At 32.7% G+C, this 17,253-nt stretch overlaps 1 long non-coding RNA gene across 1 annotated transcript; it reads right to left on the minus strand.

Moving 5' to 3' along the window:
• Positions 1-8,815: 8,815 nt before the first annotated feature.
• On the minus strand, positions 8,816-14,646 carry LOC149419436 (uncharacterized). Its single transcript, XR_016302899.1, has 3 exons — positions 14,508-14,646; positions 11,865-12,046; positions 8,816-9,016 (listed from the first exon to the last, which is right to left on the minus strand). It is a non-coding gene; the product is annotated as an uncharacterized LOC149419436 (long non-coding RNA).
• Positions 14,647-17,253: the final 2,607 nt, after the last annotated feature.

Raw genomic sequence — 17,253 nt, forward strand, 5'->3', positions numbered from 1 at the left:
ATTCTTTTAATACCTACCTTAAAGTTTCAGATATAGCGAGTTCAGACGTTTCAATTTTAGTTGATCAACTTGACGTTTGAAAGCATATTGACGAGTGTGAACCCTCACAACAAAGTTGATCAAGTTTTTAGTTAAAAATTACTACCATCAATAAAATAACCCTGATCTGGGTACCAGGACATAAAGGAATTGATGGACTAGCAAGGAAATGGGCAAAAGCACCCTTGCGGGATCGTAGCGGCGGTAGGAGTAACAGCTTGTCACACTAAAATACATATTGAAAGGTGGGTCAAATCCCGGCACTGGGAGGAATGGCAAAGGGCACCCGGAATGAGGTAATCCAAAGTACTCATAAACGGACCAGACCCAAGGCGAACCAGACAACTACTCAATGACAGAAACTAGGACTACTTACGGGACACTGCCATCTCAGGAGGCACATGCAGTGGTTGGGAGTGGAAAACACCAACAGATGCAGGAAATGTGAAGAGGATGAAAAGACACCAATTCACCTTTGGTGCCAATGTCCCGCTCTGTTGGGAACAAGGCTCAGATACCTGGGAAGACACATTGTAGAACCAGAAGACATAGCCACATATCCAATGAGAACCCTGGTGAACTTCATTAAAGGAACCGGGTGACTGTTAAAGGAATGAGGTAAAATGGGAGATAGCACAATGGACCTATGTCCTAAGTGCTCACGGGAACTATATGTAAACCGTCTCCGCTCTATAAAATAAAATACAATAAATAGTTAGAAATCTTATCTTCAATAACCACACGAGCGATATGATACAAATATCACACTGCCTATTTGACGACCATAAATATGCATCTAAAGTGGCGACAGCTAACATTTGGCGATCGTATATCGACACCGATATACAATCGCCACTTTTTTTTCTCAAAATTTTTACACAGTTCAATAGTAGATGGCATCTTGGCGAAATTAGCCGGCCTATTAATAATATTATGGTGGTTTGAAAAAAAATTCCTGTGGTTAAATATATCCTGTGGTTGGAAAGTTCCAACCTTATATATATAGCTTAAGTTCGAAGTTTGAAGTCGCTACATTTTTTTTTATTTCTTTGACAACCATCAATAGTGAACGCTCAGTGAATTTTTAAAAATGGAGAAAATTGGTCATCGTTATGTGATACTTTCATTTAAAAGTTTTCAGTACAACCAATATCAAACCCGAGGCAGATTCTACTCTAGGGGAGTCTGCTTCTTCGTTTACAGCAGTAAAATATTAGGTGGCAGAGTTTAAAGAGGCCTTATGAGCTGCCAAGACGAGCATTGCAGTGGTCGACCAAATTAGATGACCACGGCAGAAATGGTGAAAAAAATCCACCTAATGTTGCGTGCTAGCTAGCAGGCATGGCAGGCATTTCAACATAAACATTGCGTATTGACTGAAAATTTGGACATGAGAAAGCTGTGCGTAAGATGGGTGCCGCGTTTGGTCACAATGGAACAAAAACAGGGGTGTGAGGTTGTTTCTATGTTTTTGTTGCCTACTCACCGGTGTCTACCAGTGGTCAAATAAATAAATTCGCCACTATCCAATAAAGATGACCATTAATCATGTTTTTAACCCGTCAGGTTAATTTGTTCGCTTTTGGGAACAGATCATATTGTCTCATGGAAATTGTTGTGTCTCTCTTACTGTCGTAGTGAGGAATAATATGATCTAAACGGTGTTAGAAAGAGAAAACACTACACTTTATATTCAAATCTAGAAGTTAAGTACTTAAGAAATAAATTTGAGAAAAATTATTGAAACTTTTTTAATTTTTTATTAATTATTTTTATTTGAAACGACAAAAAAGTGAGGTGGCAGTAATGCTTAAAATATATTTGTCTAATAATTGGTTTTTTTTTTTTCGTTATAATTAATTTTAGTTCAGTGTTAACTACATACATATAATGTTTCAAAAATGCGATCAGAAAGATTCCATTTACCTATTTATTAATACACACAAATTTTCCAACCTTCTTAGAGCTTCTTTAAGAAATATAACGGTCAATATGCCAGATTAATTTATTGTTCAACATGTTCAACTGTTTTCACACAGATAGTAAATAGGGATATAGAATTATTTGCCTTTATATCGGTAGGTACTCAATGCATTGTATATTTTAGAAGCGATGAACCAGAATTGTCATTGAACGAATGTGATTCTAGTTTTAGGGACCAGCCCCCAGGTTTGATGAAAAGCAGGTGTGTGCTTGACGTTATGGAGATACCTGCAGGTTATTTTTCCATATGTAGCGTGTGTTTTTTGAACAAACAGCTATTATCCGTCAATTTGTTCGATTTGTGGAACAACTCATATTATATGGTCTCTTAAAAATCGTTGTGTCTTCCTAACCGTTATAGATAGAAATATGTACTAAACTCTGTTAGAAAGAAAAAATACCAAGCTCTACATTTAAATACATAAGTTAACCACAACATAATTAATATGTACACCTCTATGAAACCAAAAGTTCTGACCGCAATTTGAGAATAAGTTATGACTATTATGATTATTTGTTAATTCTTTACTAACTATTTTTGAAATGACAAAAAGTGAGGTAGCAGTAATGTTTATAATACATTTGACTAATAAAATATGTGATTTATTGCATTATCAGTAATTTTAGTTCAGCGTTACGACTAAAAAACCTAAAGTGAACCATTTTTAAAACCTTTTATGTTTGATTTCAAAATTTTAATATTCTAAAAATTATATGCTTATTTATAAAAATCAAATTTGTAGGTGTATTATATCACCTTTTAAAAACAATTATTAATTCTGTTCAGAAATATCCCATTTATTTGGAATTTATTGAGAAGCAATTATATAATTACACATAATTTCTCTGACTATTATTATTGTCAGAGGACAGCCTCTTTAAAAAAAGTAACAGTCAATATGCCAGAGGCCTGAAGGGTTAAATATAAGTCTAAAAATTAGTTTTTGTAATAACGGATTCAGCACAACCGCCCCATCCCATAATCAATAATATCATTATCAATACAGCATACAGCAGACCAAAAAAATTAACAACAAAATCAGAACGAAGTTGTTCAGTTGCTCGCTTCTGCCTAGATTGAATGAAATTGGTAAACATATGCAGAAGTAGCGGTGCATTTCATTATACAGAATGTACGATGTAAATGCATTAAGGAGGCTTTAATAACTTATCCCTTGAATCGTTACTAATGCATGTTAAATCGACTTTACTCTTACTAAATATGTTGCTTTTTTCCGTTTTCATTATTATTTTGATGTATTACTTCACCTGCTTGATGACAGTGTGTCACTCAAAAATATAATGTGTTATTATTTTTCTCTTATTCCGCTTCACTCTTAATACGTAATATTCCACTTTCAATATTTTTGGATTTAGCTTTATTAATTCAAAACATGATTTATTATGTAGGGGAAACGGAAAAATACGCACTCTTAATTTGGTTTATTAAGTCACTTACGCGATATGTCAATTAGTATGCGGCGCCGTTATAGTCGCAGCCGACGGCGACTATGTTCATATCAAGAGTTGGATTATATTCATAATATCGTATTAGAATTAAATCACAAACCAGTCTATACAAACCTAGAGTAGCCCACAAACTACTTGAAAACTGGGATATAACTCTAAAGGGGACGCGAGCAGGCGTTATTAAAGGTTCCCCAACATTTATAGTAACTTTTAGTAATAATATAACTAAATTCAAGTATTAATTCAAAGTAAACATTCCATATTTACCGTGAAGCGGAATTCGTAACCTTTACCAATGTGTTTTAAACAGTATATTATAGAATTTTTATTGAAATAACTATTATTTTGAAGACCTTTGAGGTTATACCCATTAATGTAATCTAAAATAGAAAATTCATTTTGATTTTTAGAAAAGGTCAATAGGTGTCCCACATAATATAAATCGGATGTGTTTATCCGAGACACAAAAAAAAACATTTAAAAAAAATTTCAGGTTACAAACCGATTCCATAGAACTTTGTAATTATTCAAAAAGATAGCTGCCAAAAATATAGGAAAAATCATTTGCCTGATAATTATGTTAATTCTGAATTTGAAATATGAGAATGACAAAAATGACGTATTAGGTCCCAATGACCGAGTGGTTAGAGGCGTTGTCTCGGTAAGACAGATATATTGGGTTCGATTCCCAGTTGAAACTGTTACCTTTTTATTTTGCTTTGTTTTTGCCGTTTCGTGTTTTGTTTAGATTTATTAGGTATTTTCTTGTGGCTAATTGTAAATTTCTGTAGGTCCCAAAGACTGGAATGGGCTGTTCATGTAATAAGGATGACAGATGACAGGACATCTACAATCAAGACCCAGAGGGTGCCCCCTTAGAAGGGACACCGAGAATGAGGTGAACTGCTGATTGCATAGAATGTAATGAACCTTTCACGTTATCCGTTTTCATGTACTAATGTGATTATTCTTCCTGTATTCTCTCCTATAAAAGATTGCCTACCTCCAGGGAAATCCTAACACAACTGAATGCAGCAACAAATTGTACTCAGGTAATTGCCAGTCACGTAAGTTTTATTCTTATATCACATGTTCATCAATATTCTCCGGAATATCCGTCATCATTTTCTGTTTGGTAGGTGTATCTGCCAAATACTAATATTATGTTTCTACATTTTCCCTCTTCTATCGAAGATTACCTGCCATCGGGACTATGCATACTACTCCCAACAACTTCAAGGATTCCTGTATTATATTCTAATAGTATTCTATAGTACTTATGCTATGCTTTATACTACATACATTTAAAACATGTTAAAATCATTGTCTATAGTAAATTATTAAGATGTCTTTCCTTCTTGGTGATTTTTGATGTGAATGCAAGATTTCCTGGAACGCAGCATGACGGTCAGATTTGGACCAATTCTCAAGTTCTCAACAAATATGGAACTCTGGCATGAAAGAGGAGAAAGGAAAACTTCACTCATAGGTAAAAATAATTTTTATTTTTTATTATATTTTACCCACTTTACAAATATAAGGCAAAAACGTCCCGATAAACTGCTTTTTAGCAGTTTGTCTAATGCAGTGATGCTCAACCTTTTTCTTCTGCGGGCCACATTCAAATGTTTGTAAAGCTACGCGGGCCGCAACACTATACTGGTCCCCCTTTTATTATTCGAAATCCATGGAGGGGGGGGGGTTGTTAAAAATTTTCTGTAAAACATAATAATTCCCCATAAAAAAAATTCAAAATGAGTGCTCCCCACAAAATATTTCAAATCCATGGGTGGGGGGGGGGGGTTGTTACAGAACTTCGCTGAAAAAAAATTCCGCACAGCCAAAAACATCATATGTAATTCCCCACAACAATTATTCGAAATCCATGGGGGGGGGGGGTAGCTACGGATTTCCATTATTTTGGAAAATTTCCACCCGCAAAATATATTATATCAAATAGATATATAAAGATAAGTTCTCCTCTTTTTTTGTTATGTTTAGTAGCCTAAATGGCGATACGCCTTCGTTGGTGGTAACACTGATAACCATTTAACTTTGGACCTATCAAAATGTGTTGCCACGAGCAAAATTATTTGCGCGCATATTTGTCTGTCAAATCTTTGTTTTTTAGAGATAGATCTAGCGTGTGCAGTTATGGTGTGCAGTAGCAACACTCTTATACCATATTATATTATATAGATACTATAGATAGTATATTATACTTATACTATCCTCTTCGGGTTTCAATGTCTGTACGTCAAAGTCGCAATTAATCTCAAATCAACGTCATATAGAATGCCATATTTTGTAAATCATGTTCCTGATATTAAATGTATTGAGGGCCGCACAAAATAGCTCGGCGGGCCGCATGCGGCCCGCGAGCAGGTTGAGTATGGCGCCGCAGGTTGAGTATGACTGGTCTAATGGGTTCATTACATCATAAATCTTATTATAGTGAGTCTTTCTCTTGAATCGCAAATTTCAAAAACTGTAAGTGCTGGCTTTTTCCATCTAAGGCAGATAAAATCAATTAGGAGATGCCTTCCCTCTGATGGAGCAAAATCACTCATAAATTCGTTCGTTGTCTCGCGTATCGACTATTGTAATAGTGCATATGCTGGCCTACCTAAAAAACAATTCAACAGAATCCAGTCCGTTTTCAATGCTGCGGCGAGAATGATTTTCGGTGAATCTAAGCATTGTCATATAACCCCGCTTCTAAGGGATCGTCTTCATTGGCTTCGATGCCCTGAAAGAATAGAGTTCAAGATCTGCTTAATGACCTTCAAAGCATTGCAGGGAATGGCGCCAGCCTATATATCGGAATTATGTGTCCGACAAAATCTAAGCGATAGACAGCTTACTTTGAGGTCAGCAGATCTAGATGTTACCAATCATTTAATCGAACTTTCTCGGTCAAATTGAGCTGTTTACTATGATCGCTCTTTTCGTGTAGCTGGCCCACTCATTTGAAATAAACTTCCCCCAGCCCTTACCAATATACAAAATTTGGCTGAATTTAAACAGGTTTTAAAAACAAAATTATTCAAAAAATCATATTTAATAATATAAAAATCATTTATATTCTCATGAATCTAAGCTTCTTTTCAATATACTATAATAAGCCAGGTTTTGAAGTTTCCGGAAATTGTTTGCTTTCGGTTTCCTCCTTATTGTACTTTTATGTTTAATGTCCACCTATTATATATTTTAATGCTTTCCTCTTTTATATAATATTTTAATTTTAAAGTTCTTATTTTTCGTGCACTGTTATTGTCTTTTATTGTTGTCCTCTACTAAAATAGCACTGTTATTGTTAAATTTTATTCTCTGCTTTTGTGTAAACCGTTTATTCTTTATTTCATATTATGTTATTAATTTTTTTTTAAAGGAACACAATAGGAAATTGTATTTTTAAGTTTATTATAGTTAAGCGCACTTGAAGTGAAACAACACAAAACTGCGCTATATAAATACTATGTTATTATTATTATATTACAGTTAAATTTTTACAATTATATGTATAAAACAAAAAATTAAAAATTTTACAGAAATATAGCAAAAGAAAATTATGAAAAAACGTAAATAACAATTTTAAAAGTCGTTAGAATAATATATCATTGTAAACTAATACAAATGAATTCTTTCAGTAAGCCAAGTCTTCAGTAATTCATACGACATATCATACTTAACCGTTTGATTGCCAATCGTCGATTCGTTTTTTAACGAAGATTGCCGATCGTCTATTTCCGTTGATTGCGTCAGTCGTGTTCTGATTCGCGCGTACGTCGGGTGTGGTGCTGCGGTGTTGGTAAATATTATTCTAATATTATCTTAATAGTTGTAAGATCGTAGTAAACCGTTTAAATTTCAGATTCATTTATTATTTTTTTATTTTAGTTAATTGAAAAAATATAACGTCGAGGGCGTCCTCTGAAATGTCTGACAGCGGGAGCGACGATTTCCACTCCTCTAATTCAAGTTCGAGTAAGAGTAGCTCTGATGAGAGTGATGTCAGTGATGTCATACCTGTGTTTCCCAACCGCAGGATGCGAATTTCCAGTAATTCTTCGGATCGTGACCAAGAAATGGAGAGTAACACCGGAACTTACTCATTTTCAAATGTACCTCCCGGAACCAATTTTTCTACCGAAAATTCTAATTTTTTCGAAACGCCTGGACTTCGGGATCCTCCTCCGCGTGATTCTAAACCAATATCATATTTTGATTTATCGAAATCCTTGAAAATTCAAAGAATTTATGGGGTTTTAAAAAAATTATAGTTTCATAAAAAATAATGTTTTTTTGGTGGCATTTTACAAGCAAATGTATGAATTTTTTGGCACTCAAACGGTTAATATACATTTTATTGACAACACTCAAATTACAAAACACACAACTAAGACATGTCCGATATCAAATAATTACTTCACACTTTGCACTAAGGACGGGTTGTTTCGGAGAATTTGAAACATTCTTCAAATTTAAAGTAAATTTTCAATTTCTGTGAAAGATTTTTTCACATAGGTACTGTTATTATTTCAGCTCTGTGAAGCAACTAGCCTATAATTATATAATGACAGAACTTGAATAGGACTTTCACAGAACCCAAAAATGAATGTTGAAATTGTTCAAATACTTCAAAACAACCCGTCCTTACAGCATCTAATTTCTTTTGATTAGGTTTCCCTATATAAACTTGTGTCTTTGTAATGTTTCCATACAACATTGTCCTTCCCTAAATGAGTTTTTCATTCATCCTGTTGGGAAAATACAAAAAACTTAGGGAATCCTGAACTTGAAAATTCATAGCTCGCATCACCTAAATTGGCATTGGAAAATGTTCACCGTGTAACATATCTAAGTGCTAAAATTTATCAAAATTAAAAATTATCTGAACACGTTAGTTACATATTTAAATAATAAAATTGAAAACTAATTTTTTCAAAACGACCAGAAATGTCCACATTAAAAAAGATTTAAGTGAGACCTGTATGGCTCTCTGCCAATAACTATTAGATTACGATACCTACTATCGGATGGAGCAGTGCAAATGACAATATTCTAAATTCACTAATTGAAACCCAAAAAACCATCATGAACATTATATTGAAAGGCCCTGTAAGAACTGGCATTGATTAAATCTTCAATAATCTTAACATCATATCAATTAAACAATTCTAATCTAAATCGATACTACATTACCTTAATAAATCCCAATTTTATTTTAAAATAATGGCAACATTATAACATTCTAAACTCAAATAAAAAGCTGGATTCAAATCATAGGGACATCAGAAATAGAAAACAGAAACATGACAGAAACCTTCAACACTTAATATATTGATAATACTTTCAGTAACTTCATATTAATTATATGATTGAATATTAATATTTAAATAAATCCTCAGCACGGGAGATCCCAGTGAGGGTATCATCACACCCTGAACCTCTACCATCTCTACACAGGCTTATTAGCGACAGCGACATCCACTGTCATTTCAATCAGTGCCAGAAGAGATCTCTGTAAAATAAATAAACATATCAAATTCTATCTTTTAGAATTTTATTATGTAACATATATTATACAGGGTGGCGCAAAACTATCGATATGGTTTGAATGTGTAATAACTTTTTTATTTAACGGTTAATTATTATTATTATTATTTTTGTGTTATACAGTATATTAATGGGGAATATTTTTGGCTTAAGTGTGAAAAATTATATCCTGCAAGTGGTGGCCATTTTCGGCTTTGCACATTCGTGCTCTTTCCAGTACATTTTGCATAACTTTTCGTAAAATTTCCGGTGTTGGCTTGAATTTCATTGCGAATATTTTGTTTTAGCTGTGGTATGGTAGCTGGCTTATTTACGTATACCCTTTCTTTCAAATAACCCCAAAGAAAACAGTCTGGCGCTGTTAAATCCGGTGAACGTGGAGGCCAATTGAAATCGCTTCTGCGCGAAATAATGCGCTCCAAAGAGGTCCCGTAACAGAACCATTGTGTCCCTTGCAGTGTGGGCTGTGACTCCATCTTGTTGGAACCACAACTGTGGATGGTTTTCTACAGCTGGCCTCAAAAAATTGTCCAGCATCGTTCGATATTCAGCATCATTAACCGTAACTGAGGCGCCATGTGCATTTTCAAAAAAATATGGACCAATGATCATTTCAGATGATACACCGCACCAAACAGTACACTTAAGTGGGTGTAATTGTTGCTGATGAACTGTTCTTGGATTCTCCGTAGCCCATATCCTGCAATTTTGCTTGTTTACGAAACCATTCAATTGGAAATGGGCTTCATCGCTCATTATCAAATTGTTAATGAAATCGCGATTTTATTCTGATTTTTCTCGGAATGAAATGGCATAATCAAGCTGTTGTTGGTAGTCTATCGGTTTCAATTCTTGCACAAGCTGAACCTTATACGGGAACATGTGCAATGTGGCCAAAATCCTCTGAACGGACCTCCGCGATAGCCCCAGTTGTGCCGAACGTCTTCTTGTTGATGTTTCTTCCGTGTGGACCGTACGTGGTCTTCCGGTACTTGGAAGGTGTCTTACTGTACCATGTTGTCGAAAATTTGCAACCAGGCGGTTTATTGTTGGCTGAAGGTTCAGTACGCACATTAAAAAAACGACGATAAGCATGCTGCGTCAAAACAATTGACCGTTGATTTTCAAAATAAAATTCAACAATTGTTGTTCGCTGTTCTGTTGTGTAGTGTTCCATTTCAAATTCCCCAAGTTTTCTTCACAAAATGCTGAAATAAAAATATAAATAAATTTTAAAAGTTATTAAACATTCAAACCATAACGGTAGTTTTGCGCCACCCTGTATAAACTAACAAATAAATTTCTATATTCTCATATCAGAGTGGTGTTCCATTAACAAACTTACACTCAATATTAAAAAATGTCAAATTATGAGTTTTTTCAGAATAAAAAACCCCATCAAATATAGTTATACACTGAACAACCACATTTTATTATCTGTACCTGAAATTAGGGACCTCGGTATAATCTTTGATAGTAAATTATCATTTACTAATCACATTAATGTCATTACTAGTAAAGCAATGAAAATGTTGGGCTTCATTACTAGAACATCTATAAATTTCAAAAATATCCATACATTAAAATTACTTTATACAACTCTAGTCAGAAGTCAATTGGAATATAATTCGTCTATATGGAACCCTTCCTACAAAAACCATGCCAACTCCATTGAAAGAACCCAACACAAATTTCTCAGAACAATTAACTTCAAATTAGGAATTTTTTATTTATTTTTTATTTTTATTTAACAATTTTTTATATAAGATAATGTGTCCTTACTGGGGTACCCCGTTCTAAGGTTCCCTCTGACGACATTGATTACGATTCATTATTACAATTAATGCATCTCTTATCGTTAAAACATAGAAGAATACTATGATCTAATTTTTTTATTTAAAATAATTAATCACCGGTTTGACTCCCCTGAATTAACTTCGTTGATAAACTACCACGTTCCCTGTAGACCAACTAGACTCAAGTCACCTTATTATTGCAACAATACTGGAACTAACGCAGAACAAAATTCAATAATCCATCGCTTGCACAGATTAGGCAATGAATATTCCAACATCGATCACGCTGATTGTGTATTATCATATAAAAGATGCATAAAACAAAAATTGTCGAGTAATACCATACCATCATAATAATTATGTACTTCAGATTAAAAACTACTAGTACTCGATAGGTAGAAGCTGATATCAGTGCATTATATTATCATAGTCATCATAGGTACTATGTAAAACTTTATCGGACTGTCAAGCAGTGTCGCACATTATTATTATAAACGCGATTCTCCCGGTAGATTTACGTAATTTATTACTTCGTTTCGTTTTCATATTATAATAGTATATACCTTTCTAATATCTTTTATTTTATTTTTTACAAACTCTTAATACCTTTTAGACATTTTATAAGCACTTCATTCTTCCTTATACTACTTTATTGTATATTATTACATATAATTTCTTACTTTGACTTAATACTATACTACAGATTGCTACTTATATTATATTTATATCTCTTTTTTTTCATACTTTTAAACTTACTACTATCTACTGATTATACCATTATACTTAGATTTATATTGTTGCACTCCTTATGTTGCTGTACTATTCTCTGTAATTTAGTATGTGAATGGCACATGTTGTGCCATACATGTGAAAAAATAAATAAATAAAATAAATATCAGGTATTTTGACTCTGCACATATACTCTCTGCCAAAGGGAATTTATGCTTTAATAATACATTTCAACACATGAAATCAGTATCAGTTGTGTAATATGTAATAATAATTGTGAAAAATCACCTCAATGGCGCTGCATGTAAAACATAATATAGCACCGTGCAAAAACGCACATTATCATAGAGAAGGACTTAGGGCACATCGAGTCCTTCGACTGACACTCTGCCCATCAAGCAAACGACTTTCTCCGCAGTGAAGGTTTGAGCATTTTGGCAACCATGCCCCATACATTGGATATGATATACCTGAAAAGAATATTTCATTCTTAACCTTTTCTCTGCGGGAGACGCACGCCTGCGACGCACTGTACATGCCCTGTACGCGGGTGGCACATCTGTGCGACGCAAAGTTTCTTCGGCGTTATGGGTATGAAACATGCTTGAGCACGGTAAAACTTATACTCTTAAAAAATCTCACATCTTTACACTACTGACATCTTACGATATTTATCCATAATACGTATCCTTATCATCGATACAAAGATTTGAAGGGATCTTCCAACTCAGAGCGAAAAATGAATCAGTTTGAATTCTTCCCGCGTCTTTACACACGTTATTGCGCAGGCGCATTTTATAAGATTCTCAAACAGAGACGCTCGCCGTGTAGATTACATTGTTTTATCGAATTATTGTTTGCTTTTTCGTGGATATGAACTATTTTAATTACAGTGTACATTAAATCTGATTTATCATATTTTAAAATAAGTTCAGTTACATACATTCATTCAAACTATTGAAGAAATATAAAATTTCGTCAGTGTTAGATTATTTTCAAATAAAGATACGTGGTTAAAACTTTTTTATAGTGAAAAATCAAGTGTAAAGTTGTACAAGTTTGACTTTTTATCAATTCTTGAAAGTATTTTTATTGCCAAAATACAAAATGTCGGGTCGTGGTCTTAATGACGAAGAAATATTTGGTGCTACTTTAGAAATAGATTCAGATTTTGAAATTAGTGACAGTGACGTCGATAATAATTGCGAAGCTGCTGAAATACATGAAAGCCATGATTCTGCCGTTATGCGTTGAGAACTGTTTCAAAATCACAATAAAAAAATATATTGAGTGATACATATTTACGGTGACATAATAACAGAAAAATTATTTCATTATTTTTGTAAATTTAAGTGTAGTTATTTTTTATTATATGAACCTTTTTAAGTGTGTCAATATTTCATGTATCCAGTCAAACGCGACATCGCACCCATAAATCAACCACTTACATCGCACCACAGTTGAAGAGCTCTACTCCGGCATGTTTATAATCATGTGTATCGTTAACCTTGAAATAAACATGGCCGCCCGGGCATACCATATCAGTTACATTATGAATATATACTTCGAATTTTTATCAAGCCCCATTGATGTTCGGATTGTTTATTTATACTTGAAAAGATAATTCAAGACATAAGCGACGTATTTTTTAAAACAAATTTTAAAATCCATGCGTGATTATTGTTTAAAGTCATAAATTAGATTGATAATAAATAGCCCCGCGTGTGAACGAAGTGATACAAATTAATGACGCATAGAAAAGGTTAAATATGTGATATTTGCAGATGTAACATAGTATCATGTAAGGTTGGTTAGTCTGCAGCGCAGTCCATGGTGAGACTTGAGGGGCATGCCAAACGCTCGCTCTGGAGGGTACGTGTAAAGCCCGCTATAGGGTATACGGACCAAAACTACACTACATATAAATACTATTCAGAGTTGACGTAATAATTTATTTTTTGCCATCGGATGACTGTTTTTTTGCGGACCAGCACTATTCAAAGTATTTGACATCCCCACAAAGTGATCCACATATTATCCATAATATATTGAAATGCTGTTGTACCGGCGGGCGTTTTGTTGATCATAACACTGAAACGACAGTTAACGGCACATTACTTAATTACACACTTTTCTTGGATTTCGAACAAATAATAATATATTATTTTCTACCTGTGGTGTGCCAGGAAATTTCAAGCTTTTTTGAAAAAAACCGCGCGCAAATTACTCTCCTGCCTTTTGGTCAAACATCCGTTTAAAAACAAAGAAATTGTTTATTTTGCGATTGTTTTCTGTTTATCAGATAATGTATCTTATTATTCATATATATTACATGATAATATTGTTACAAGTTTTCCCAGAATAGCTAACTTTAACAAAAAAAATGTATAAAAATTTTTCCATTCGGCAAACAAATATAAAAAAAATAATTCATAAGAAAATGAACTGATTTTTTTATTTCTACACAAACATGAATAGACACCCCTCGTGAAAAAAAAACAATCCAAAGGTGTTTTCGAAGAAGTAATGCCATTGATACTTCTTTGAAATAGTAAAATATTTTCATTTATTAAAAAAAAAATCAAACGTCAAGTGTCCACTTAAAATTTTTTTGTGTCGCATTATATTAGTATACGATAACAATTCTTCCAGATTTCGGTAGTTTATACAACTGTTGTTACTAATAATATTATTTTGTACAAGAAACCTGTAAATAAATAATGCTAAAAATATAATTATTCATTATGACGTAAAAATTTTGACATTTCTACGATAATCTTACGAAGCTAATTTTCATCACTTTTCTTGGGTGAAATATTATAAAAATTACATCAAAATAATGTAGATAAAGCTATCTTTCTGATGATACTTCAAATCTATTATTTCCACAATCAATTTATATCAAAAATAATGAAAGAAGTAAAAGGTTACCTTATAAAAATTCGCGATGTTTCTGCATTGTTACGAATTTGGCCGTCAACAATGGCCACCGGCTTCCGTGTACAGACGTGTTTCAAAGAACAGGGTGACAAAAAAATCATGACTCAGGGAATAAAAATAAAATTTGCTAATATTTTTTTATTAATACTTATTTATTTATTCAAATACGTTTTTTTTAATTCAGATACTGTATGGTTCAAAATAAATAAGAAAAAAATTTCATCATACTTACTTCAGTTTTAGAACAGGTACATGAAACACGTTTTTTTAATCTTTGGTCGAGAGACTGCGAAAAAAATCATTTTTCACATACATAAATTTATTATTATAAAATTTTTAGACACTGTTTCTGTCCTCCTCAAAAGTGGAAGATACAATGAATGGAAACGAAAATTCAAACAATGCAAAGATGCACAATGCACTTGTTTCAGTAAACATTTTTATTCAAATAATGCACAAATACACCCATTCAATAAATAATTAAAACCATAAATAACAACAACCAGTACCAAATTACAATCACAGATAACAAAATCCAAGTAACAAATGATAACACACATTAAACAAATAACAAAAACCATAAACAACAACACATAAGTAACAAATAACAACCGCAACCAACATTCAAAGAACAATAACATTATAACAAACAATAACATTATTTATTTATTTATTTAAACGCCCATTGGGCTTTTACATACATTGTTATTAGTGTTATTACATTAACTATGTGACATTTAAAAGTTTACGTACATATATAAATAAAATAGTTATTATATCTGTAGTACATAAATGTTTTACAAATAATACAGAATACCATTATGGAGAACAGTTTTTTTTTTTTTTTTTACTTAGAAAAATAAATGGATTGAAATTAATCAGCATTTATAGGGACTTAAAATCATATTCGAATTGTTATTTAAATTACAATATTAATTTGTAAAGTTAAAAACATATATATTAAAGTTAAAAAGTCATAAAAGAAAAGAGTGAAAAAACAGAAGCTAAAAAATGGGTTTTTTACTATGGAGTGGAGAAGTCATACATTTCAGCAAAGTGTTTATGTAGATTTCGTTTAAGCACTGCTACGGAGTCTCTAAATATATCAACAACATTACCAAATTTATTACCAAAATTTTGTATTCGATTTAACGATATGTGCGCATGATAATTAGATTTGAAATTGTCACAGAAAAAGGTGGAATTTTGTCTCGTATTTTTGGAAGGTACAAATAATTTTATTGTGGCAAGAATTTCAGGGCTGTCGATTCTATAATTAATAATTTTATTTAGTAGAACAAGGTCGGAGATAATTCGCCTTTCTGATAGCGTAATCAAATTTAGTTGATGCATGAGTTGGATATAATTTATATTTTGGATTGGAATATTTAGTTTTAAGTTAATAAATCTGAAAAATTTGTGTTGTACCCTTTCAATATTGTTGGAATGTACTTTATAAAACGGGGACCAAATAGGCGAATTATACTCTACTTGACTTCTTACTAAAGATGTGTACAGTGTGTTCAAACATTCTAGTGACTTGAAGTCACATGCGGTTCTACATATAAAACCAAGCATTTTTAGGGCTTTATTTGTGATTTCATTTATATGCGGATTGAATGTTAACTGTTCATCAAATATAACACCCAAGTCCCTGATTTGAGTGACAGCTGTCAATTTTACATTATTAAGCGAATATTCATAAATTGTATGATTTCGTATTTTACAAAAACGAATGACCTGACATTTTTTAATATTAAGAAACAGAGAGTTGATGATGCACCAACGATATAGTTTATTTAAATTAAGTTGCAAAGTATAACAATCGTCTAAACTGCGTATTGTTTTATATATTTTCAAATCATCTGCGAAAAGAAGAATTTCTACATCTTTAAATATGCTAACAATATCATTAATAAATAACAAAAAAAGAATTGGTCCCAGGTGAGACCCCTGAGGGACCCCACTTGTGGCTTCGAAAATGTAAGATTCCACAGATTTTATTTTGACACATAGCTCTCTTTTACTAAGATAACTATCAATCCAACTTAACAGATTACCCTTGATACCCAACATACTTAATTTTTGTACAAGGATATGTCGCCTAACTTTGTCAAATGCTTTGGAAAAATCAGTATATATTGAATCCACTTGATGCTTCAAGGCAAGAGAATCAGTTATGTAATTTTCGTATATGATCAAGTTACTTAGGGTGGATTTACCTGTGATAAAGCCATGCTGGTTGGGTACAATAATATTATTAATTTGTTTACATATTACATCTAGGACTAACGATTCAAATAGTTTGGGAATAGCGGACAATATACATATTGGTCTGTAGTTTGATACATCGCTTTTATCTCCCTTTTTATGAATAGGCGTAAGATAGCTTTTTTTCCACTGTTTTGGAAAACACCCTGACGACAAAGACTTATTAAATAGTAAAAATAATGGATAAGTCAAACTGCGAACACAAGATTTTAAATATATTGGAGGGAAACCATCCGGTCCAGCGGATTTATTAGTATCTAATGCTTTTATAGCCTTTTCTATAGCGTTTATTTCAATAAAACAATGGTTTAGGTTAAGTGATTCTTCAAGTGATATATCATTTGGGATTTCATTATCGGTAATATTATCATCATAAACACTTTTGAATAAATCTGCAAAAAGATTGACAATGCCTTCGGTATTATCCGCACAATTGTTATTCAGATACATAATATTTGGTAAACTA

The sequence above is a fragment of the Hesperophylax consimilis genome, chromosome 12, assembly GCF_061612785.1.
Source record: "Hesperophylax consimilis isolate HC1 chromosome 12, BYU_Hcon_1.0, whole genome shotgun sequence".
Taxonomy (NCBI): domain Eukaryota; kingdom Metazoa; phylum Arthropoda; class Insecta; order Trichoptera; family Limnephilidae; genus Hesperophylax; species Hesperophylax consimilis.